Source organism: Quercus suber, unplaced genomic scaffold, assembly GCF_002906115.3.
Source record: "Quercus suber isolate HL8 unplaced genomic scaffold, Cork oak 2.0 scaffold_118, whole genome shotgun sequence".
Taxonomy (NCBI): Eukaryota; Viridiplantae; Streptophyta; class Magnoliopsida; order Fagales; family Fagaceae; genus Quercus; species Quercus suber.
The window spans coordinates 78,461-104,641 of NW_027069583.1; the positions used below are offsets into that span (position 1 = coordinate 78,461).

Consider the following 26,181-nt stretch of genomic DNA (forward strand, 5'->3'; position numbering starts at 1 on the left):
ATTTATTCAATCATTTTGTTGGCTTTATTCCGTGCCAAATTTGCTTATAATTCAGCATTTAAAAACCCGGTATTTAGGTCGAAATCATGTAAGGATAGTGTGTGAGAGAGTGTGAAGAAAAGCTCAAGAGTGTGCATTCAAGAAGAGCCTCGCGACTGGATCTTGCGATTAGCGAGTCGCTAAAGGTGGCACACATGTGAAGCATGCAGGGGGAGCTGAAGGGTCACGCCAGCTGTTGCACGACATGACAAATACCCTTATACCTACAACATGTGGAGAGCTTCCAAAGAGAATTTTAAGAAAGAAACAAGATTGACTTATCCATAATTTTCATCCTTTGATTCCCCAAATTTCTCTACTCTTACCCTCTCCATTGATATATCCTTGAGAGGTACATTAGCCAAATCCTTATCTCACCATACCCATATTTGTGAGAATGTTTTTTTGGTGCTTGGGAAGTAGCAGAAGGAACCAATTCATTTTGGTTGATGCAATGGCGATTGCGGGATTCAGTAAGCTAGAGAAGACAAGGTTTGGCGTAACCCTGTAGGAGCAAAAAGCTTGGAGGGCTTAGGTACACTGGGTAGATTAGGCTTGGAGGGTCTTCTGCTATTCATGTATCCAAACTTTATTTTCTAGTGGATTATTGACTGCTTAGAGAGCGGCAGAGAGGTTTTCGCTGACGACTTTGGTTTCCTCTTCAATAACACATCACTATATTGTCTTTGTGTTTGCATCTTTCTTCTCTTAATTTTTACCATTTAATTACTGTTGTGGTTGTTATAAAATTCAGTTTAGATTGTTTTACCAATTCTATTTTAGCTTATTTTCATATTTTGCACATATATTGTTTGATTATAAGCTAGTGTTGATAATTTGTAAATTGGGGGTCTAAATGTTCATTAATGTTTTGCACACTTATTGAGCATTCAATTGGTATCAGAGCAGGTACACTTATTATGGTTTAAATACCTAAATGTGATTCTTGACCCCTTATGTGTATTGCCATGGATAGTGATTTGTATGCTTCCTTGGTTGTTGATGATTGTAGCATGCCACGTGTTTGTGAAAATGCCTTTATGAGTATTTATCCTCATGATTGTGATGCTATGTTACGTGAATCTTTGGATATTGTTAATATTTCTAACATCAAACTCTTGAAGAAAAAGGCTAAGAAGTTTAATAAGGATTTGAGCAAGTTATTTTGTGAAAAGGATGATCTGATTGCTAAGCTTAATGAATCCAACAAATTGGTTGAAAAATATAAGAAACTTTCTAAAAATTCTCTTGAAAAGCTGAAAAAGTTTGAATGTTTGAATATGGACTTGGATGCTAAACTTGTTTTGTCTAACAAACTTGTTGATGAGCTAAAATGTGAAAATGAATCTCTTAAGATGCATGCCAAGTGTTTAATTGCTGAACTTATTCCCAAATAGGATGAAAATATTTGTTGTAATCATGTTGTGGTACCAAATTTTGTGCCTATTATGTGTTCTATCTCAAAGAACAAATCGGTGTACATTCCTCCAGATAAAAGAAATCAAAAAGTAAAGAGAAAGGCTATTAAGTCAAAGCCTCCGTTTAGGTCTCAAACAAAGGTTTTGGATGGATCTAAGTTTGTTCTAACTTGCCTCCATTGTGGTGTGATTGGTCATATAAGACCTCAATGTCGTAAATTGAAGAGAGAACAAAATCATATGGCTAGATCCCTTTCCAAAAAGCCTAGTGGACCTAAACACATTGTTTGTCACCATTGTAGTGCTTTTGGTCACTTAAGATCTCAATACTCTAAGTTTCATGCTTTTAAAAGAATCAAAAGAAAAGAGAAACTTGAGCTTTTTGGAAGTTGTGCTTAAAATGATAAACCGGAGTTAAGTGATAATAGCATGTTGTTAAAGAAAGTGTTTAATGCTCTTAACTCCTTGTCTATGTGCATCTTTGGTTTGCATTTTTCCAACTCTTGTCTCACTTTTTATGAGACACTCATTCCAAACAATCATTCCGTTTAGATGAGGAAGGGTTCTTATGGTTAAGTTTTTGGTTTTTTTATCCTTGATCTAATTATTTCGATCTTTGTAGGACCTTTCATGCATTAGATGCTTCATTGTCATGCATTTGTGCATCATGCATCTCTTTATATGCATTGTTTTTGTTTTGCCATTATTGTGTATTATCACAAGCATGTTTTGCCTTGTACCTTTGTACTAATGTTTTGTGCATTTACGAGCGTAGCTTGTTCTTTATACACTCTTATCATTGTGGGAAAAATCTTGAAATCTATGTGACTGTTATAAATGATCTTCAAACTTGACATGAATGATTAGTCAATAGTTTTGTTGATCTTGAAACTTGCATAGACTTGTGCTTATATATCTTCCCACTCTTTTATTTTTTTATTTTTTTGCTTAAAGAGCTCAACAAATGTAAATCTCAAAATAAAAAGAGATAATAAGCTACAAAAGTGGTCGCACATATTAGTATTTGACTAGAAAAAAGGGAAAGCGACTTTTATGAAAAATGTATGATGCCCAAAAAGCCAAAGGCTTGCTTATCAAATTGAAATATAAAAAATTTCAAGTATTGATCTCAAAATGAGATGTATTAATTCAAAATGATCAAATGTTATAATGTACATGAGGCCAAATGAAAAGCTTCAAAATAATGTTATCAAGTTTTGTAGGAGATCATATATGCATATTTCCATAATTGAGATAGGTCACTTTTTCTAGTGCTAATTGTGTATGTCTTGGTTGAATTGATCATTAAAGTTTCACATTAAACTAAAAACTATCTCATCTTTGGTACTCACACACATCACACGTCTATATTCAATGAATGCCTTTTTCATTTGTGTGATTGTACTTGATTAAATATGTTGCACATGCTTAATTATATGTTGATCAAACACAAAAAGATTTTTGAGTGTTTTAATTGTTTTTGAAAAGTGTTTTTATTTTGAAAAATGTCAAAATTTTCAAAAAAAAAAAAAAAAAAACTGTGCAACCCTGTTTTGGCGACTTGCCTCACGGGTCAAGCAAGTCACATTCCCCAGTCGCGAGATTACTCAAAAGCTCCTAGCGACTCTCTAGTGGGTCAAAGCCTCTGTCGCGAAAAAGACGTAGAATTTTTCCAAAAATCTGCGTTTTTAGATTTCGCGTGACTTAGTTTGGCAACTTGTTCACAAGTGGAAGCCTCAATCACGGGGGTTACTCAAAAGGTTTCATGGCTTCCCATGTGACTAACTCGCGGGTGAAACTTCCAGTCACAAAAACCACTTAGACAAATTTTTTTCAAATTTTGTCACAAGGGTTTTTAGCAACTTGCTTTGGCGACTTGTTTGCGACTCAATCCAATCGCAAAAATCGCGTGTTTTGCATAATGAGGGTTATTTTCAAGATAGTTTTAAAATCTTTTCATTTTTTCTTCATGCATCATTATCATTGTTCGTACCTTCATCTCTTGCCCTTATTTCTCCTTGACCATCTGTCTAGTTGTGACAAAAAGGGGGAGAGTATACTTTAGAGAGTATATCGAAGAGTTTTTGTCATTTCTATATGATTCTTATGCACATTCTTAGAGAGAGAAATTCTATTTCTCATGCACATTTGTAGGGGGAGAGATATTTCATAGGGGAGATGCATATACCAAGGAGGAGAAGACATTGAGTTAATAAGAAAACTTTGTTTTATTTGTGTTTCTTTATGTTTGTTTTCTTGTTTACTTTATGGTGCTTTGAGTTATGTTCAGTTTCTATGCTTTGTTGTTCTCATTTCATCATGTTTGTGTTGGACATGCATACATCCTTATGCTATTGTGCTTTATTGAATGCATGTTCGAATGATTATTTGCTTTGCTATGTGATCATTATAGTCATTTCTATATGACCGTTTTGGTGTATGATCAAGTTGCTCATATGTTTCACATAATGTTTACTTGATCGCAATTTACTTGTTACATTATACTTGTCCTTTTATTACTTGCTTTACCTTGAGGGTCTAATATGTTTTGTGCAAGTGTTTCTAGTTACAGGTATATATGTTCCAAGTTCATCACAACTTTTATGATTCATGATAGGGGGAGTGATATGATAGGGGTAGAAAGAAAGAAAGAGCTTTGTGTTATATTAATTATGTTTTTGCTTTGCTCATAGTTTATGATTATGCCTAACTGTTTACACTATATTTTTTTTGTACCCATGTTCTGTAGCTTAGTACTTGTTGTTAATGTTATGTATTTCTCTAAGTACATCACTTTTGTGCCCTTATTGGATTTTGTATCCTTGATGCAATTACCTTGTGTTGTTGTATCAATTGAGTGTTGGACATGCAAATGATACTTTGCATTGAACTTATTAGCTTGCATGTCCAGATGTTCATTCCTTGTGTGAATGATCATTGTGTTCACTATTTATAATGATTGTTCATTTTTGGTCAAGTCATGCTTTAATGTTTCATTCCTTTTTGCTTGATCACATTGTGTTTGCTCCAAATGCATTTCAAGTTTTTTGCTTACAATGATCGTATTGTGTTGTTGTTTTTAGGAAATACTTATTTGTATGGTTCAATAGCTTCATAAATTCTAGAGTTAGGTGTGAGTGAGTTTTGTTCAACTGTTCCCAACTCACATGTTAAGTTTAGAGTTTGTTTTAGGATTTTGTCACGAAATAGCCAAAGGGGGAGATTGTAAGGTTGAATTTATTTAATCATTTTGTTGGCTTTATTTCGTGTCAAATTTGCTTGCAATTCAGCATTTAGAAACCCTGTATTTATGTAGAAATCATGTAAGGGTAGTGTGTGAGAGAGTGTGAAGAAATGCCTAAGAGTGTGCACTCAAGAAGAGCCTCGCGACTGGATCTCACAACTGGCTCGCGACTGGCGAGTTGTCAAAGGTGGGACACGTGTGAAGCATGTAGGGGGAGCTAAAGGGTCACACCAGCTGTTGCATTACAGGAAAAAACCTCTAGCTTGGCAAGGCAGTTAGCTCGCGACTCAAATTCGTGACTCATTCTAGACGCGAGCTCAAGTTGCCAGAATGCCCTATTTGGTTGTAACTAACTCTTCGTATTCCTCATACATCCTACTATAAATACTCTTATACCCACGAAATGTGGAGAGCTTTCAGAGAGGATTTTGAGGGAGAAACCCTAGAGGAAAACAGGATTGATTCATCCATAATCTTCATCCTTTAATTCTCCAAATTCCTCTACTCATACCCTCTCCATTGATATATCCTTGAGAAGTACATTAGCCAAATCCTTATCTCACCATACCCATATTTGTGAGAACGTTATTTTGGTGCTTGGGAAGCAGTTTAGAAGGGACCAATTNTTTTTTTTTTTTAAGGAAAAGTTGGTTTTGGGAATTGTCAATTCTTTTTTTTTTTTTTTTTTCTTTTTTGAGTTCATAGTATGTCGTATTTTTTAGGTAGTATTTGATGTAAACTATCATTTTTGTACTTTGTTTGATAATGATATGCTTCTACTGGTACATTGTTATTGTGAAAATGTTATTAACATATATTTTACTTGTTTCTACTGCATTTTTTTACAAAGTTTTTTTTTTTTTTTTTTTATTTATTAAAAAATTTATGTAATCTTTGTTTATTTATACTATTTATTTTGTTTATTAGTTGATTTATTTTTGTTGCTCAACCTGATTCAAATGAGCCTTCACAGCATAATACTATCATTGTAAGACTTGTTGCTATTGCAAGACTTGCTAGGAAACCTCCTTGTCTAGCCAAGGTGAAAGTTTCGTCTTCTAATCCTAATAAGAGAAAACAATTATGGGCTTGGGAACACTTTGATAAATTTGTAGATGAAGATAGTCAAACTAAGGCAAAATGTAAATATCGTACAAAAGAGTACATGGCTGACAGTAGAAATTATGGGACATCTAATGTAAAATCTCATGTACCCACTTGTCTCAAGTATCCTTATCAAGAGTTGCCTGAAAGAGAACACCCATTGTCCAAGGATGGAGAGGAGGGAAATCTAGTACATAGGAACTTTTCAAATGTTGCAGGTAGAAAAGCTCTTATTGAAATGATAATATTGGATGAGCTTTCCTTTAGGTTTGTAGAGGGTTTAGGATTCAAAAGGTCTTGTAAGATTGTCTAACTTAATTTTAATACCCCATCTTGCTTTACAGTAGCTACAGATGTGAGTATGATCTACTTTATGGAGAAGAATATGTTGAAAAATGCCTTGAGAGGTCGTAAGCTTTGTCTTACCACTTACGCATGAACTTCAATTCAAAATTTTAATTACATGTGTCTTACTTGTCATTTTGTAGATGATAATTGGAAGCTACATAAAAGGATTTTGAACTTTTGTATTGTTGATAACCATAAGGGGAAGACCATAGGTAAAATGGTTGAATCTTGTTTAGAAGATTGGAATATTGAGGACATTTTCACCTTGATGGTGAATAATGCTAGTTCAAATGATATAGTCATTGACTGCTTGAAAGAAGCTACTAAAATGTGGAAAAGTACTGTTTTGGGTCATAAATTTTTACATGTGAGGTGTTGTGCTCACATCCTCAACCTTATTGGATTAAAACAACATAATAAGTCAATTGATAGGATGCGTGATGCAATTAGATATGTGAAAGCTTTTCTAAATAGGTTACAAACCTTCAAAAGTATGTGGAGATAGTGAAAATAGAGTCAAAGTCTATTTTATGTTTAGATGTGGCCAATAGGTGAAACTCCACCTATAATATGTTGGAAAATGCTGAAAATTTTGAAAAGGCATTCAAGTAGATGGAATTTCATGATCCTGGTTATAAGTCCCACTTTCACGATGCTAAATCAAGTAGGAAACCTTCTAATGAAGAAGATTGAGAAAAGATTTTGGAGACTTTTTAAAAATGCCACAAAGAGGTTTTCAAGTTCCTTGAATTTGACATCAAATGATTTATTTGATGAGATGTATATGATTTAGAGCAAGATAAATAAATTGTCTAAGGGTCTGTTTGGGATCTATTTATTTTGCTGAAACTAAAAACTTTTTGTTAAAAGTATTGTAAATAAAGGTAAATGTTAGTTGAAATAGTACAGTGGGGTTCATGAATAGTACCAAAAAATGCAATGAGACCCATGAATAGTAACAAAAATAAGCTGAATAGTAAAATAAGTTGACAAAAAATAAGCTGGCCAAATAAACACTAAGAGTGGCAATTATTTTTTGAGCTCAATAACAGAAGAAATGAAGGGGAAGTTTGACAAGTATTGGGGGACCAAAGAGAATTTATCAAAGAAAGAATGTTTCATCTTATATGTTATTGTGGTGCTTGATCTTCGAAAAAGTTGAGGTATTTGTGTTATTTTTTAAAGGACAAAGTTTAGCTATAAAATTGGGTGTAACTTAAGACTACAAACTCACTTAATAAAATAAATATTACAAAATATTTTGAAAATCTAACTGTTGAATTGCATGTTCTTTACGCTCTTAATACACATGCTAAATTTTGTGTCAATCGGATATTGTTTACTATATGATCTATACGATTATATATTGTGCATAATTTTAAATTATAAAAACTTGCAAATTTAAAAAAATTTATTGATGACATAACTATTGATTTTTAATTTTCTTGAAATTTTACAAGCATAGAAGATATAAGAAGAAGATGTAATCCAATGGTGGATTTGTCAAAATTCACCTTCAATAAAAAGATATTAAGTAAGTTTGTAATCTAAGGATACAACTAATTTTGTACCTAAATTTTATCATTTTTTAAAAACTTTTTATGGGAAATTTGTTGTTAAGTCTATGATTAATCATATGAACACCATATTAACATGCTTGTCTGATCATTATTATTCAATTAATTCATCGTCTATGTCTATGCAAAGTGAGGGCGAGACATCAAGAATGGAAGTTGATGATGATGATGACGATTCAAAAAAATTTCTAGTCTCTCAATACAAGGCCTTTAAGCAAGTGACAAAGTCTGTTCAGTGTAAGAAAGAGGTTGACAAATACTTGAAGGGGGATTGTGAAAATGTGAATGAGAAAATTTTCAATATATTGGATTGGTGGAAGTCTAATATATACTAGTAAGAATAGCATATTATCTCGGTTGGCTCAGGATATATTGGTTGCACTAGTTTCTACAATGGCTTCTTAGTTGGCGTTTAGTATAAGAGAACATATACTAGATCCATTTTGTAGTTCACTTGCCTCTGATATGGTACAATCTCTCATATGTGCTCAAAATTGGTTTCAAGCTTCAGAGGTATCGGAACATATACTAGATCCATTTAGTATAGGAGAACATACACTAGATCTATTTATAGATCCATTTTTTGATGCGAAGTTAGCTTCACCTTTAGCAATGTCACCTTCTCCCTCATGCATTGTTACTAATCCTGATTAATATGCCCACATTCATTGGTGAGTTATTTGGTTTTTTTATTTGCTATTCTGATATTTGTCTCCAAAACACAATTGATGAATTTAGCTAGCATGTCACCTTGTAGGAGTAGGCTGTTCCAGCATCCTAAGTAATGTGAATGGTGTTTTTTTTTTTTTTTAATTGTTTTGTGTTACATTCCTTTCTCTCTTTTTTTTCTTTTTTTTTTTCCTTTTTGTGTGTGACACTTGGAGTAAGTACCCTTTTTGTTTGATGACCCTGCTGTCTTGACCAAGTGATATAAAAAGGAAGTTGTGATTGAGATCTCTTTTGCATTTTCGTTTCATCAGAGAACCATAGAAATGTTGGAAATTTCTAGAATCTCATTCTTGAATGTTGTCACCCTAGAACATATGATCTTAACTAGTTGCATTTAAAGTATAAACCATTGATATGTACCCAGTAGGCCAGTACCCTCTATTATTTATTCAATATCTTTGGTGTCTAAGGCTCCAGCACTTTCATCAACTTCATTTACAAACATGACATAACTGTAACAAATCATCAATTTTTGGCATTCTACTTGACAATTACTGCTATCCATTTTGGACCAGGTTGGCCTATTATTATACCCTGAATTTGTTTGACTAAATGGTCAATGGATATAGTATTTACCCTATTAGGAGTGTAGCCAGGAATAAATACATGGGGGGGGGGGGTTGTAACATAAATATACTAAATATAATTTTTAAGTCTATTGGATACAAAATTATCAACTTTCATATATCATCATATACTTGAACATGTTGGGAATTCAACCGAAATTCCAAACCTGTGAGAAACAAAAAAATAGAGAAAACAAAATGCCAAAACAAAAACAATCACACGCACAAGATAGTATTTACGTGATTCAGCAATTTGCCTATGTCCACAAAGTTGCAGGGATTTCACTATTATCAAAGAAAATTACAATGTGTGGCTACAATGTTTTTCTTTCTCAAAAACAACAACAAGACAAAACCCTAATCATAAAAAAAAAAAAAAAAAAAAAAAAGGTTTTTATATCCTGCGCACAGGATTTACAATGGGCTACAAAACGGGCCAAAAATTTTTTGTCTGCCCATGCCTTCGCTCCATGGACTAAGCCTCAGTAAATCTCCCATTAAAAACCACGCAACATTATTCAAGTCAGGTCGCTTCATCAACCGGATCAAATCATGCCTGCCGACGATTTTTCACGGAATAAAATTCATCCATTATCATCTCCATAGTGAAATTCCCTGCAATTTCCTTCTCCATATAAACTATCATATTATCTGTCAAAAACTCATCCTCTATTCTATTACGAAGTCTTGTTTTTAACAACTTCATAGCTGAGAAAGCTCGTTCTGTAGTTGCTGTAGAAACTGGAAGGGTCAACATAAGACAAATAAGTCTATCAATCAAAAAATAGATATTAGACTTTCCTGAAATTTTTAATCCCCTACATAGCTTGGAAATTGTATTCATATTCTGAAAATCTAGATGGTTTATCACATCAAGCTCATAATGTTGCAATTGAGACTCCAAAAGTTCTTGTTCATGTTCAGTAAAATCTTGAGGATAATATTTCTTAACTAAATTGCATATATGACCAATTTTGAATAATCTAAAAGCATCCTTGTGATTTAAAGCTGAACTAAGAATGACAAATTCCTTTGTTAGCTCATAAAATCTACTTTTCAATTCTTGCAATTGAAAGTCTATTGCAACTGTAAATATGCAAATTCTAAAATGATGTTCCATTGTTAAATCTTTTTCTTGACGACGATATCTACCTCGACCTTTAGTGTAACGAGCATTCATATCAGGAATATCAATTTCATGTTGCTCACAAAATGCTATAACACTAGCAACTAAAGGCTCCTATCCATCATCTCTCAACTTTTGAATAAGTGATTTTATAATTGAAACTAAATGCATGGCATTTAAAAGGTCTTGAGAATGTTGTTGCAAAGCTTGACAAAGAACATTAGTAATTCCCATTATCTCTTTCATCATATGATCTATAGAAGAAGAAACTTGAGCATCTGGGATAGGAACAGAAGTGTAGCGAGGTTCTGTGAATGACTGAAGAGGTGTGGGAAACACAAAAGGATCTATATGAGACTTTGTAACCCTTAATACGGGAAAGCCTACTTTGTGTTTGTTAGCAGAGAGAGTAGAAGCATAACACAAGCACCCAAAGAATCTAAGATGATCATAAGAGGGAGGTGAATTGAAAAGCAACTCAAATGAAGTTTTATCATGTGAAACAATAGTAGGAAGTCTGTTTATGAGATAAACAGCTGTAAGAAACGTCTCCCCAAAGAGTTGAAAGGTAAATTGGATTGGAATCTTAAAGCTCTAGCCACATTGAGAATATGTTGATGCTTTCTCTCAACATTGGAGTTCTGTTGAGGAGTTTCAATACAAGACAATTGATGAATTATTCCTTTGGTTTAAAAAAAAAATCTCGAAGCATAAATTTAGTCCCATTATCTGTTCTTATGCACTTGACTTTGAATTAAATTGCGTTTCAACTAAAGTGGAAAATTGCACAAAATGGGACTGAGTTTCAGACTTAGATTTAAGCAAGTATACCCAAGTACATCTGGAATAATCACCCACAACTGTAAGAAAAAATTTAAAACCATCAGTGGTAGGAATGGAGAAGGGTCCCCACATATTAGTGTATGAGTTCAAAACAAGCATGAGAAACATGAGTATTGGAATGAAAAGGAAGCCTTTTTGGCTTAGCAATTTGACAAACCATACAAAGATCATCTTTATTGCTATTTACAACAGAGAGACCTTATCAAGAAGGGCTAACTTCTCAGTAGAGGGATGACCTAAGCGATAGTGCCAATCATTAAAGGGACATGTATGTACAGAAGAAACAACTGATTTGAACATATTTGACTTGAAGTCTTGTTGCAGGAAGTAGAGACCACCATGTTCTTTACCCAGACCAATCAAGCTCCAATAAGCAAGGTCCTAGATAAAGCACAAGATAGAAATGAAGACAAAGCAGCAAAATAAATATTTTGTAAGATGACTAATGGAAATCAAGTTGAAACTAAAACAAGATAAGAGTTTCACTGAGTTTAACTGTGCCTATATGAGTTACTAATGCTGTTTCCCCAGTTGGTAAATGAACAACAGTATTGATAGCAAAAGCAATGATGGTAAGATGAGTGATTGAATGGACTATATAATCAGTTTCCCCTGTGTCCAAGATCCAATCTTTAGATACAAAAGCTTGTCTATTGACAATACTAGCTAAAAAAATGGAATGTTTGGAATCTATGCTAGAAGGAGTAGAAGGGGACATGATATTAACTGTGAAATTGTTAATGAAATGGGAAGAAGCAGCACCAACAGACTAAAATTGAGCACCAAAATTCACCATAGCAGATACATAAGTAGAAGTTTAAGATGTAGAATTGGTTCAATCACTGATTGACTAAGACTTCAGAAAGTTCAGAAGTTGGTCACATTGAGCTTCTGTGATAGGGCATTGAGAAGGATGAAACCCTATCATTCACCAATGGAACCAGGGGAGCAGATGGTGTGCTTGAAGAGCCAACATTGGAGGAAAGAAGGAGGTGAAGTGTAAACATTGTTAGCTGCAAGTACAAGCACACTTACAATCTGGAATAGCTTAAAAATTGATCAACTGATTTGAAAGAGCCTTGAACCTGTAAGTCTCAATTGAGAGCTGACCTTGTGTCAAAGATGATAATTCCCTTTGAAGCACAAAAATCCTTGGGAGCATTGCCTTGAGAAAAACATATCTTGCAGATTGAGCTACACTTCTCTGACATTGTTAGTGTACATTACACTTGAAGCAATTTCTTTCAAGATGGAATTGATGATCAATGAGATGTACTCTATTGAAGAAGCATCAGGAATGGCTTTAGTTCCATTCAGAAAACCGATCTTCTACTTCACTTTTAGATGTACAATCAAAGCTCTTGACCAACTTTGATAATTCTCAGCACTAGCTAATGGTTAAGAAACCAATCAACTACTTGGAGCATTGCTACTACTCAGAAAGAATAGATTGAGAGATGGATCTACCATTCTTGCATAAGCTTGACCAGTAGAAGAAGAATTTGTAGTGATTGGATTGGTGGAATTTTCAGTGGAAGCCATTGATGAGCTTAGAGCTCTGATACCATATTAAGAATTTCACTCACTCACTCAGAAGCAACAAGCTAAATAAAATGGAAACTTTTATTGATGAAAAATGAAATCAGTCCCCAAATAATTAGAGAGGCACTAGCTAAATAACTATCCGTATTTACAGGAACAAATGAAGTAATTACACGTGGATTAGCTTAATAGCTAATTAGCAAACTGTAACTAATAGCACTTGAATAGCTCGTGATTCATTAAGTCCATTATCATTAACTAATTGAAATGGTGTCGCTTCATGTCTAGACTTCTTATAAGACTTAGTATCATTCGCACTAGACTTAGAACCAGTTTTAATAAATACTAAATCATGAATACACAAACATGAACACAAATGAAATCTAGAACAATAAAAGATGATATGACAGAAATAGAAACAAAGGCGCGGTAAGAATTGATGGTCAAGGGATACCAAAGAACAACAACTTTTAATATATTGGATCATTAATTCATAAAGATTGAGAGGTTGTAGAGGATGTGGATCATAGGATAAGAGAGAGAGAGAGAGAGAGAGAGAGAGAGAGAGAGATTAGTTACCATAATTAAAAAGAGTATAAGGCCATACCCCAAGAAAAAGGGGAAAAAAATCCTAATTTTGCTTCTTTTTCTTATACTATTGGAAATAATTAAGATGAAGACAAAGACTCTATCTCTCTCTCAATAAGGTACTTTATGATGGAATTAAATCAAAGAAGCATACAAGCAGTAAACTTAAAAATTACAAATGAAAATTCATGGGATATAACAATTCTGAAAATAGAAATTACAATAAAAAGAAGAGATACAAGCATCACAATAAGCTGACATCCAATCATACAAAGTTCTCAAAAATAGATTCTTCAGCTCAAGAGTAGAAAGATCAACAGCGTTGAAAGTCCAGTTATTCCTCACTTTCCAAATAATTGACATGAGATAAAAAGGAGTTGCAATCCACACCAGCCTACTCTTATGTCACTCAAACAATAATTTCCAATCAAAATACATGAAATTGCCTTCTTATTGTTACCACATCGTGTAAAGAACTCCAAATCTTGCCAAGAAAAAAAACAACAACTTATGAGCAATGAAGTAGAACTATAGAAGATGATCAACTATTTACTCACAATAATCACACATACAACACAGTTCAGTAGATTAACATTTCTTTGACAATTATCCAAAATTTGAATTTTTTCCAGTGCAACCATCCAGACCCCCATAAAAAAAGGATTTCTTAGGTACTTTATTACACCACTCCACAGGACATTGCATATCACCTTAACTCTCAAAACCTTGTAAAAAGATTAGACATCAAATACTATTTCATTAGGCTTCCGAAACAATTTTTTCAAAAAAAATATTTTTTTAAATAATTTGATAGTTGGGAAAGGGAAGATTTGAACCCTAGATGTACAAAAGATGCCAATTGAGCTACAACTTACATGGCTCCAAAACAGTCTATCAACCCCATCACCCACTGTAATATTAGAATGTAATAGGCCCATCAAAGAATTGAATGACTCAAATTCCTAGTCTTGAAAATCTCTAACAAACCTAAGATTTCAAGAACAAAAGCCCTTGTCTTCTGAGTACTTCACATAAGAATTAATGGGAACATCCTTTCTCCTTATCCGTAGCTATTAGGAGCAAATCAAGAAATATTTCTTTTCATGCTATTTCACATCACATAATACGCCAAAATTAAATTCCATCTTTACCACAAACATCACATACCTAGAAAACCTCTCTAACTAGTCCTAATAACACGCCTCTGTCCAAGTTTGTTGTCTACTAGTCCTAAGAAACTCCATATTTCACTTGAATAACACGCCTCTAAAAGTGGTCTCTTATGTTTATTTATTCGTAATAAAGTTACTTTTTTTTTTTTTTTTTCATTTTTTTCTTTCCACAATCTTGTTGAAAGGGACTTTGTTGCGTGACATAACATGTGACTAGATAAATGATTCACTTGTCCCTATAGTTCACAAATTAAATGATAAGACTATTTATGGGTACTTTATACAAGAAGAAAATATCTACACTACTAAGAACAGGAAAAATGGTTTGCAATTTGTAATTAATGGAGTTCATATATGTGAGATTATAACTATATTGGTTAGGGCAAGGGAAAAAAGAGGACAATAGTGATAAGCAAGAACAAATGTCATGTTTCTTACTTTGGGGGTTTGAAAGTCTCCCACTTGCTGACACAACTTACAAGAGGTCACCTTTCCTAACCATAAGGAGAAGACAATAATGTACCATTGTTAGCAACAACCTAAAGAATGAGGAAAACTACAATAATGGCTCTTAAGTCATAATTCAATAGCAGTGTGGAAAATTAACTCATAGCGCATAATTCTATAGGCATCAGATCATACCAAGAAACAAACCCTAACTTAAATTTTTGTGTCCTTGCTAGACATGGCAATACGGGTCAGAATTTTCTGACCTGATCCGATTCGAAAAATACCTGACATGAACCCGATTTTTTTGACTCGAAGTAAAAATGGGTTGACCCGTGACCCGATCCGATTTTTTTTTTTTTTTGCAGGTCAACCCGATCCGATTTGGATAACCCGTGACCCGACCCGTTAAAAAAATTCGTTAAAAAAATATTTAAATTACATCTTGATACTAAGTGCATAAAACATAAACTGCCAAAACTAATAATAGAAAATGACTATTTAATTCGTCAAAATCAATAAAAGCTAGCTAGCCTTGCTTCTTCTTTTTTTTTTTTTTTTTTTTTTTTACTTTTTCTTTTGAGAAGCTAGCTACTAGCCTAGCTTCAGTGCTTGCCAAGTCAATTGCCATCAGACACGTTACACAACACAAAGGCAAGGCTGTCAAGTGACTGAAGAGTCAAGACAAGTAGACAACCATTTAAAAAAAAAAAAAAAAACTCATTCAGCTGAACAATGTTGCAATGCACAAACAAATGGACAATGTTACAATGCACAAAGCCACAAACGGCAAACCTGAAAAAGTTGAGTCAAACCAAACCAGTGAGCCACAAAGCTTCCTTTCCCAGTTCCGCAGTACTGAATCTGCTACCGACTAGATTAAAATTGAAGTGTAATTTTTATAAAATATTTACTTATTCTTCTTTACTTAATATGTTATGTTTATTTTTAAATATTTTTTTGTTTAGTTTATCTTTTTAAGTAATTTAACTTTACTATTATTTTAAATGCAACAGGAACATGTGCACTTAAGAAGACCGATAACTTGCTATTTTGCTGACTTACTTGTTTTGTTTGTTTTAATATATATATATATTTTTGAAGATATAAACTTGTAATTATATGCATTTTGACAGTAAACTATTAACATTGAAGACTTTTTCCATCATGAATTTATGACTATAAATAATTTTTATCATGCTCAAAACTATTAGAATTGGAAGTATATTAACAAGTGGCATTAAATGTAATTCATTTGCTTAATTGATTTTATTCATTCTCTCTAAATAAGTTGTCATAGATTTGTTTTTGTAATTGAAAAAAAAAAATTGTTTGAAAAATATGAGTAAACCCAACCCGACCCGCAACCCGATTGACCCATTTAAAAATGACCCGTTTTGACCCGCGATCCGTTTGACACACAAACCAGATTGACCCGACCCGACCCTAACCCGACCCGACCCGACCCGCCCGTTTTGCCATGTCTAGTCCTTGGGCCTTGTTTTAGTGAACTCCACCTGCATTGAATTTTTAGACTAATAATGGATAAATGGAAATAATGCATCCACCTTTCTTGCATATTTTCTTAGTTTTAACCTTTTTATTTTGATAATATATAGCTCGTTTCTATCTTTTTTGGGCAAGTAATATAATATAAAGTTCGCCATAAGGGTGTGCAACACAATTACTCATGTATGTGAAAGGGCACCCCTAAAATGGAAAGAATGTGAAGAAAAAGTACAAATCAAATTCTGAAGTTCAATGATTGATTGAAATTTGGAAGCACTCTGCACACACACACTAATAATGGTACCTACTGATTGAAAAAGGTATATAGTTAATTACTTAGAAAGCAACTAAAATAAAATAAAAACATATTGTCATGATTGTACTGTTTTAGAGCATCAGTTCACTTTTTGTAAATATCCTCTTCATTATGATATTATATGTAAACCATTATACAATTTTTAGTTACAAAGAATCGAACGTGCCAATATCTCTGCTACATGTTGGCCAAGTAATCAGGAATAAAAACTTATGTAAAGCATGTTAAATGTTAAAAGATGCATATAGCAAGGAGGGTCAAAGGAGTTTTCCAACATAGGTCCTGTGACAAATTGCACCCAGAAAACATCATCACCAGAATGTACTTAACATATTTGAATTGCTTTCATTGCCAATGCTATGACTTCTTGAAATCAAAAGAACTACTAATACATCCCCAATAATCCGAGCTACTCTTTGACGACAAAAGTTGTAGAAAAAGTCATTGCCAAAATTACTAGTAGTTTGGCATTTTTTTAGTAAGTTACTAGTAAGTTGGCATTGACAAATGCTCCAGTGTGATTAGCTTCACCAAACAAAAAACAATGGTAATTCAAATTAAGGAACTGGATTAATAATGCATGTGAAAATGGTAACTTTATTCAGGGGGAAAAAAGCATACCTTGTCATAGCTACCCAATCTAGACAGCTCTCCAGAGTCCACAACCAGAGTTCCACATATATACTAATTATGAAGAAGATAATGAGTGTAAATGATCAGGAAAACTTACTTAAGGCAATTCAGAACCTTCCCATAAAACTTAGGAGGTTTTAATTCCATGCTTCTCTCTAAATAAATTCTCAAGCTCCTTCGTCAAAAGCCGATCGCTCTTCTTCTGTTCCGGATTCAGTGCCTTGAGACATATGGTCATCGTCCAAATGGCACGAAGGCTTTGAGTTTGAGTTCCCATTATTTACAGGTGTAGTAACATATTTATAATTCACCTTAACATCAGATTCTCTCTCATTGAGAATTTGAGATTTTACATCAGAATAAGGTTGAGCACACGGTGTAGCAGGTTCATTATGAGTTGTACTTGTAGGTTGGGTGTCAGAATCAGAAGCAGTTTTGGCATCAGGCACTACTTGACAACGTTCAGTTTTGGCGACTGCAAAATCTGGTTCAGCGGTCTCAAGATGACATGTGGAAGATATTCTTGTTGTCATTGCTGCGATCACTGCCTGTATTACTCTTCTGAGGCAAGTCATCTAATCAAGGTACCTTCCACTGGCACAGAATGACAAGGAGACTCAGCCTTGTGTGATCATTTTTTATAATTGATAAGTTACACACTTACTCAATGGGTCTTAAACCCAAAACTTGTGTTGGAAAACTTGCGGAATAGTAAGATTTAAACAATATTTATGATTGTTTCAACTCAATTAAATAGAACAAACATCCGCCAAGGAGGGGACCCTCTGGTTTAAAAACACTACCAGAGTTGGACAGCCCTTACTGGTGAGGATGGCAAGGATAACAAAATTAGTGATGTAATTAGCCTTTTGAGCTCTCTGGAGTAAGGAAGAGAAGAAAGATGCAAAATTCTGAATAGGACCAATTTCCAAAGCTCAGAGAGGTAGTTTGTTCATCTGATGATGTAAAAGAACTCTTTTTTTAGGCGGCTATGGAATATGGAAAAGATTCTAGTTATTGTGGGTAATAGTAAAAGATTCTAGAAATAGTACTAGTAGAATTGATGAAGAATTTTTTTAGTAACATAGGATGTGACCAAAAATGCTTCTCTAATCTGAAAATAACGACAAATCGGTTGGAATGAGATGAGCTTACCTTCTTCGATTGCATGAACAATCAGGCATGGATTTTTTTTCTTTGGTATTCCAAGACTTGTAGGCCAACATAGTTTTGCAGCCCCTCCCCTCCACCAGAAAAGGGTCCGTTATAGTCGATATCTTCATGATTATATATTCCAACAGGAGGACATCATTAAAAGGTCATTGCACCCACAATTTGATATTGGTTAGATATTTTTACACACATATTTTTTTATTTATTGAGTTTTGATACAGTTGAAGTAATATTATATGATACAACACCACCAACTTTATTCTATTTGTATTTATCAATGGATCATGGATGGTTAGCCTCAAGTCTTTGTACGGCTACTAATTAAGATATCTAATCCACACAGCATACACCAATTTCCACTAATTTTTTGTCACTATGTTTTTTTTTTTTTAAAAAAAAAAAATTTAAATAAATGTTTACTTTTCTTTGGTTATTAGAAGTCAATAACTTGTTAGGTACTTCTTTCATTTTCTTTTATTTTTAAAGGAAAATGACAGTAAAATGGTTAGGTTGTTCAAAAGTGTAAAGCTTCACGGTACCCCTAATTGCGCTGTATTTGTTATTTACTTTCTAGGCATGCATTATGTAAAAAGGAATGTTCAAGGAATTGTAGGGTAGATTTGTGGAAGCTAGCTATAACCCCCATAATTATTAATTCTTTACACATGGCATATATGCTGTCAAGAAAAAATTGATACGATACAAATTATATTATGTCATGTCATTTATCTAAATAATTTGAAATTTTAGCATGAATAATTTTTAGGTACTCTCGGAGCAAGAAGAATAGTGCTCCATTCTCTCGCAAGTTTCAAAGTTCAAACTTAACAGATGACATAATTTTAGTAGAGGCTTTGTAATAATATAAATATACGCCATAACTATAACTTTATTTGTTATGGTGTATATTATCAAAAAAAAAAAAAAACTCATTTAAAAAAAATAGCAAAATATTAATTTTATTTGTTTGAATTTGGTAAGAGATTTAAATCTTTTTTTTTTTTCTTTCTCTTTTTTACTTTGAATTAAAGTGCTTGTTTGGTTAGAGAACTCAAATAACTATTTTCAGTTTTCACTTTAAACATGTATTCTCATAAGTCTAGGGCCATGTATTTTCAAATCAAATGGCAACAATGAGGAAAAAGAGAAAGAAGCTATATGATAGCTTATTGATGCCACTCTTTGGAATTTATAGTAAAATAGAAAACGTCACCACGTTTTCTATTTTACCAAAAATGACACCTTTTAATAAGTGCATTTTTTTTCTTGGGCTATGTAGGTTTTGGTTATCAATTAATTTTACCTATTAATCTATTTTCTTGGGCTATGTAGATTTGATTATCACTTTCTTGCAGTCTCTAACAATGTCCTTTCCCATCAATTTCTGCACCGAAAGGATCTTGCCGACAATTGCATTCTTCTTAACTTCACTAGTGGCCATTTTCTTATTTAGATTTGTATATTTCTCAATTTCTCTGCAAGTTTTTAGTTTTCCATCATTATTTTAAAAAATAAAAAATGGCCAGCGTATTTAAAAGATAAGTGAAGTTTATATTGCTTAATCTAGAAGATTAATTAGTAAGAACAGTCCAAAAAAATTTAGAAGAGAGAGTGAGAGACTGAAGCTAATTAAAATGAGAAACATAAACCTATAAAAGAAAAAAGGATAAAAACTCTTTTGTAATGGTTTACGTACAGGTACAGGTTTGCGTGTTCTCCTTTCTAGAGCCATAAACTTATGTTGACACAGATTCCTGTACTTTGAATCCTTTTTTTTTTTTTTTTTCTTTACCACTGCATGCTACGAAAGCATGACTCAGCTGGCAACGTACCAAATCTGTGTAATGGACCAAATATATGAAACAAATAAACACGTACAAATTTAAATGACCAAATTTTTTTTTTAAATGTTTATATTAACAACCGTTTGACAATAAATTTTAAGTGGTGATAAATTGTATTATTTGCTGTTATATGTAAATAAGAAAGTAAATTTAGTGGTAAATTAAATTAAAACCATAAAAAAACCTATTATTTAAAATTTGTTATTGAAGTATTGTGACTACACAATCTTTTTCCTCTTTTTTGAAGAATGACGAGATTTTAATACTCTTTCAATATCACCCTTTGAAATTAATACTACTCATTATAGTTTAAAAGGGTTAAAAGAGAAAAAGACAGCCCTTCTGTAATTGTCAAAAAATAGGAGTACTTCAGCTTTAGTTAGTCAATAGTTATTTGGTCAAATTGTTTACCATTTTTTAGGGTTTNTAAATTGTTTACCATTTTTTGGGGTTTCCCCCCCCCCCCCTCCCCCCCTCCTCATTCACAAATCACATGGAGTACATTGACTAACTAGAGGAAACAAAAAGAATCAACGGCTCAAAGGGCGGTGCTGAAATTGGGACCAACATCACCAACTATGATCCCTACACAAAAAATAAAATAAAATTGCTAGCGTGGCCATTTTTTCCTTCATTCATTCACCCCCATGTATTTTCGCCTAGCTATTGGGAACTGCCCTTTCTAAAAAATGGGGCCATAGGGCCCTACTGGTTTATGCTTTCCAATTTGGGCTCTTGTCACTTTGGGACCCACTTCACAGCCGTCTGATTTTGCCACGCGGGCTTGTATTCATCGTAAAATATAGTCAATTTCTTCGTGATTACATGCTCCAACTGGAAGACGTCATTAAAAGGCCATTCCACTCACAATATTCAGATCAAGTGTGATAGTACTTTGTAATTATAGTTATGGTTGAGATTGAAAGTTAAAAAAGTAACTTTTAATTTTAACCATTAAATAAAATATATATTAAAAAAAAGTAAAAAAAGTAAAAGATATAAAAAAAATTTGTGAAAGAAAGTGGGTGTATTGTATTAGGTGCAATTTCTTAAGTATTGTACCTGATACAATGTGAAAAAAATTTGACCGTGTGTTTGTTAGAGCAATTACATCAATTTATGCAAAAGATTTCGTCTATTTTATAAAAAAAAAAAAAAACTTATTTCTTCTATTTTACACTATTATTTTTACAAAACACTCACATCAATTTATCTATTATACACATTTTTTTATTAAAATAATATTTTCCCTCACTTTTTTATCATTTCCCACCTACTCCCACCTAACCATTCTTTTTCCTCTAAATACACCCTCTTTTTATTCACATCATCCTTATCTCTATCTTCGCCTCTCTTTCTTCTCCTTCCTTTTTTTTTTTTTTTTTTTAGAATATTTTTCTTTCCTCTTCTTTGTCAACCCATTACAAGCACTTTATCAACACCGATCTCCATCAAAATTGATCTCCATCAAGATCGATCTCCATCAACACTAATCTCCATCAACCCATCACCGATTTCCATCAACACCGATCCAAATCACCTCTCCAATCCATGATCCATGATCACTGATCCAACGATTTTGTTCCAGTGGTTGATTTTTTTTGTTGATTTTGTGGTTGATTTTTGATTTTGTGTCTGTGGGAGTGTGTGTATCAGAGGAAGAAAGAACATGAGAGGAAGGGTTAGTTTTGCAGATGGAAAAGAGAGAGAAAAAAAAGAGCAAATCAGAAATTATTAACATATTAAATGCAAATGCTATAATAACTGTGTATATATGCACGGTTACTATAACAATTATGCATAATTTTACACTCACTAATGTTGGTGTTTTTTCGCTCAAAATGTGTAAAATCAATTAGTTTTTTCATTTTGCATAACTTTGCACAAACTAATGTAATTGCTCTTACATCTGGAATTTGGCATTTACATCATTAAATGGATAAAGGTCTGATTTAAATGAATGTGCAATCTTTCGAAAAGGTTCCTCACAAGAGATTGATGGCAAAAATGGCCCACTACCGTTATATAAAAAAAAAAAAAAAAGCAATTTGTTTCACACTGTTTCTGAGCAACTTAACAGCACATTAAAAATTAGCAATTGGTCAGACATGAAACTCCTGATGGTCCATCAGAGTCATCGCCGACGGACAAACAAAAGCTGTCAACCACGACTTTGGGATATTGCATTTGTTTCACACAGTTTCTAAGAAACTTAACAGCACATTAAATATGTTGGTTGCATACAAACCCAGAAACATACAGATCATAACAAATGAAACTCATCTCTAATTTCTCTTTAAATAGACGAAATTTAATAATTTGATTACTTGAATTACACATCATAAATAAACTATAAAAATGTGTGTGCGTGTGTAAGAGAGAGAAAGAGAGACCTATCATGGTGTTTTGAGTTAGTGGAATTGAATGAAGAATTAGCCCTCCGAAGATTAAGAATAAAAAAGAGATTGAGAAATTTTAGAGGGTATTGGGATTTGGGTGCATAAATTTGAAGTTTTTTTTTTTTGGTGTGTGTGTGCGCGCGCGCACCGCTCTCTGAAACTCAATAATGAAGCTTGGAATGATTACTTATTAGGTTTAGAAATTTAAAAGTTAATTTTGGGTAAGTTTTAGGCTGCTAGAAACAGGAATTAAATTTGAAAGCTGCTAGAGGGATGACCTAAGCAATAGTGCCAAGCATTAAAGGGACATGTATGTACAGAAGAAACAACTGACTTGAACACATCTGAATTGAATTCTTGCTGCAGGAAGTAGAGACCACCATGTTCTTTACCCAGACCAATCATGCTCCAATGAGCAAGGTCCTGTATAAAGCATAGGTTAGAAATGAAGACAAAGCAGATAAATAAAGATTTTGTAAGATGACTAATGGAAATCAAGTTGAAACTAAAAAAGGTACACAAAGTACACCAGTCAAGATAAGAGTTTCACTGAGTTTAATTGTGCCTATATGAGTTACTAATGTTGTTTCCCCAATAGGTAAATGAACAACAGTATTGATGACAAAAGTAATGGTGGTAAGATGAGAGATTGAATGGACTATATGATCAGTTGCCCCTGTGTCCAAGATCCAATCTTTAGATGCAAAAGCTTGTCTATCAAAAATACTGGCTGAAAAAATGGAATGTTTGGAATCTATGCTCTAGTAGAAGGGGAAATGATATCACCTGTGAAATTGTTAATGAAATGGGAAGAAGTAGCACCACCAGATTGAAGTTGAGCACCAGAATTCACCATAGCAGATTCATAAGCAGAAGAAGTTTGAGATGCAGAATTGGTTCAATCAGTGATTGACTGAGACTTCAGAAAGTTCAGAAGTTGGTCACATTGAGCTTGTGTAATAGGACATTGAGAAGGATGAAACCCTATCATTCACCACTGGAACCAGAGGAGCAGTGGGGAATAATTCATGACAATTATGTCTTCCATCTCACAATGTATTCCTAATCCATGGGTTTTGAATAATTCTAGATTAAAAAGAATTTCTCTATCACTATCCAAGACACTTAATCAACATTAGTTAACTATTGGTGTTCACATGGAGTGTTAGATTCTACATAGTTCCTTGTGCCTCTAGGGGAAAATGTAAACCTTCATCTAACAAAAAAAAAAAAATATATATATATATATATAACATAATGAATCACATCAAAGACATAATACCACATGATTGGCCAATATAGTAGTCTAAAAGGCGTGCTTGAGATATACAAGGTTTTCTGCAGAAACACAAAGAAACATCATTTCAAATTAAAAGCATACGTTATAATAAGTAGAAACTGCATTTGATGTGACTCACTGCATAAGTAACAACTTATTAATGCCCATGAGTTGAGACGGCTTAATCTTGGATCAACAGTGCGTGGGACATCCAAATTTATAATACAAATAGCTAAATTTCCAATTCAATTAAATTGAAAAAAAAAAAAATTAACCAAAAAGAATACAAATAGCTGAGTAATTGGATTTACATTGAATTGGAAATCATAGATTTGATGTGTGACCTGGTCATTGTGGACTCTACTAACCTTGCAGGAATTAGTGCAACCAAATCATGCTCTGATTGGGTTGGACAGAGATAAGAAAAACAACCGCAATTCATTGGCATCTTTTTCTCCCAAATTGATAAGAATGCAGGAATTCAATACTGTAGCATCTAAAATAACAATACAGGATTTTCACAAAACATACATAAAATTTTACCAAGCCTACTGATTCTAATTTCACTGAGACATTTTGTCAAACAGTTAGGGTGATGGGGAGGATTTTCACAAAACAAACGTAAAAAATTTACCAAGCCTTTAATCTTCATTAATTTTATAGGATCGGCCTGCTTTCACAAAGCAAGAAAACTGGTGAATTTGTCGAAAAAAAAATTGGATTTTTTGAATAAAATATGGAAGCCTCTATATGTTTTGAGACCCTGATGATTCTCTTAAACATATTTTGGTTGGGCTTTGATCAAGCTCAAATGGGAAAATCGTCTATATATATAAAACATAGACGAATTGAATAAGATAGCCAAATTAGATTGCAAACATAGATTATCAAATAGAATAATATAATTAAGAAATAAAAACTCACCTGGGGAGGATGAAGGGGACCAGTTGATTAAGAGAAGCCAAATACAAAGGATATTGGTTTGATCGAATGAAGAAAGCTTGCAATGAAGTTAGAGAAGGGAGAAGATAGGAGGCAAGGTTATAAAAGTCAAAGTCTCGGTTATATAATATTTATAAATAAATTATATATTATAGATAATAATATTTTTAAAAATTAAAAAAAAAAATTGTAAACACAAAATAATAACAGACCAAATCCACTACAAATTCAGAGTTACAGGCAACAAAACGCACTCCTTGTAGACTTTTTTTTTTTTTCATCAAAACAAATCAACACGAACTCCGTGAAAGTCTCGAAGACCCCTTTTCTACTCATTAAAAAAGAAAAACAAAAAACAAAAACAAAAGTCACTTCCGAATTACAGAATACAGCTTTGACAAATGCGCATCACGGACCAAATTCACTAATAGAAATAGCATTAAAGCGGACACTATTCAACTGGGCCGCAAAAACCGGGTGGCCCAATCACAAAGCCCAATAAGAAGCCCATGTCACTGCTGATCACCCATGTTCTTCATTTCTAACATTATTTGGGCCACCTCTTGTAATTCATCTGCTTTCGTGAACAGCTTCTCTAACATGATCTGCTTCTCTGTTTCCACTATCTCCATTCCTAGTTCATTTTTTATTTCAATTTCCTAATCAATTCAATTTCCTAATCAAAATTGAGAATCTATATATTGTGTATGGAAACCTCTGCTCGATAATATTTCACTAAGCACTCTGGTATAGTGGTATGTAAAAGAGACAACCTAAGAAAATATCACACACAACAAAGAAAATACATAGAACTTTAATGTTTAAAAAACAGTATGCAGTTTGTGAGTGGAATCCCACATCGGCTAATGATGATAAAAACAAGGTTAATATAACGTTGGAGAAGACAAAGATAAACACACGGAATAATATAAACTCACAGAGGAGTAGAGGATCAGGTTCTTCTTCTCGGAAGTGTAAGAGAATGCCAAAAGAATGTCAATATACAAAAGTTCAGAGGAGAATAGAGTGAGTGTCAAGTGTCAAGTAAGTGTCAAGTGTCAAAGCAGAGAACAGTTTATAGTATAAACGTGAGTGTCAATTGCTACTAATTTTGTAAAAATAGAGTACCTGCTTAATCACATGTGAGTTAAATCTAATTTCCCAATTTTTCTCCTACAAGGTAATAATTTTCATTTTTTACTAATATCTGAAGTGTCAAAAAATATTGAACTGATACTAAGAGTGAGTATAGGGAGGTCATTGGTGGGCAGGTAATACTAAAAGTATATGGAGGCAAGTAAGAGTTCAAAAAATATTGAAATACTAATACTAAGAGTGAGTAT

The 26,181-nt window shown here is 33.3% G+C and overlaps 2 long non-coding RNA genes across 3 annotated transcripts; both read right to left on the reverse strand.

Moving 5' to 3' along the window:
- Positions 1 to 16,654: 16,654 nt before the first annotated feature.
- LOC136068503 (uncharacterized) lies at positions 16,655 to 18,539 on the reverse strand. Its single transcript, XR_010629868.1, has 3 exons — positions 18,357 to 18,539; positions 17,190 to 17,795; positions 16,655 to 17,093 (listed from the first exon to the last, which is right to left on the reverse strand). It is a non-coding gene; the product is annotated as an uncharacterized LOC136068503 (long non-coding RNA).
- A 3,043-nt stretch (positions 18,540 to 21,582) lies between these two features.
- On the reverse strand, positions 21,583 to 25,191 carry LOC112030196 (uncharacterized). Of its 2 annotated transcripts, XR_010629870.1 has the most exons (3): positions 24,821 to 25,191; positions 23,900 to 24,392; positions 21,583 to 23,679 (listed from the first exon to the last, which is right to left on the reverse strand). It is a non-coding gene; the product is annotated as an uncharacterized LOC112030196 (long non-coding RNA). The 2 variants fall into 2 exon arrangements; XR_010629869.1 differs by lacking the exon at positions 24,821 to 25,191 and having other exon boundaries at positions 23,900 to 24,814.
- Between the last annotated feature and the right edge of the window lie 990 nt (positions 25,192 to 26,181).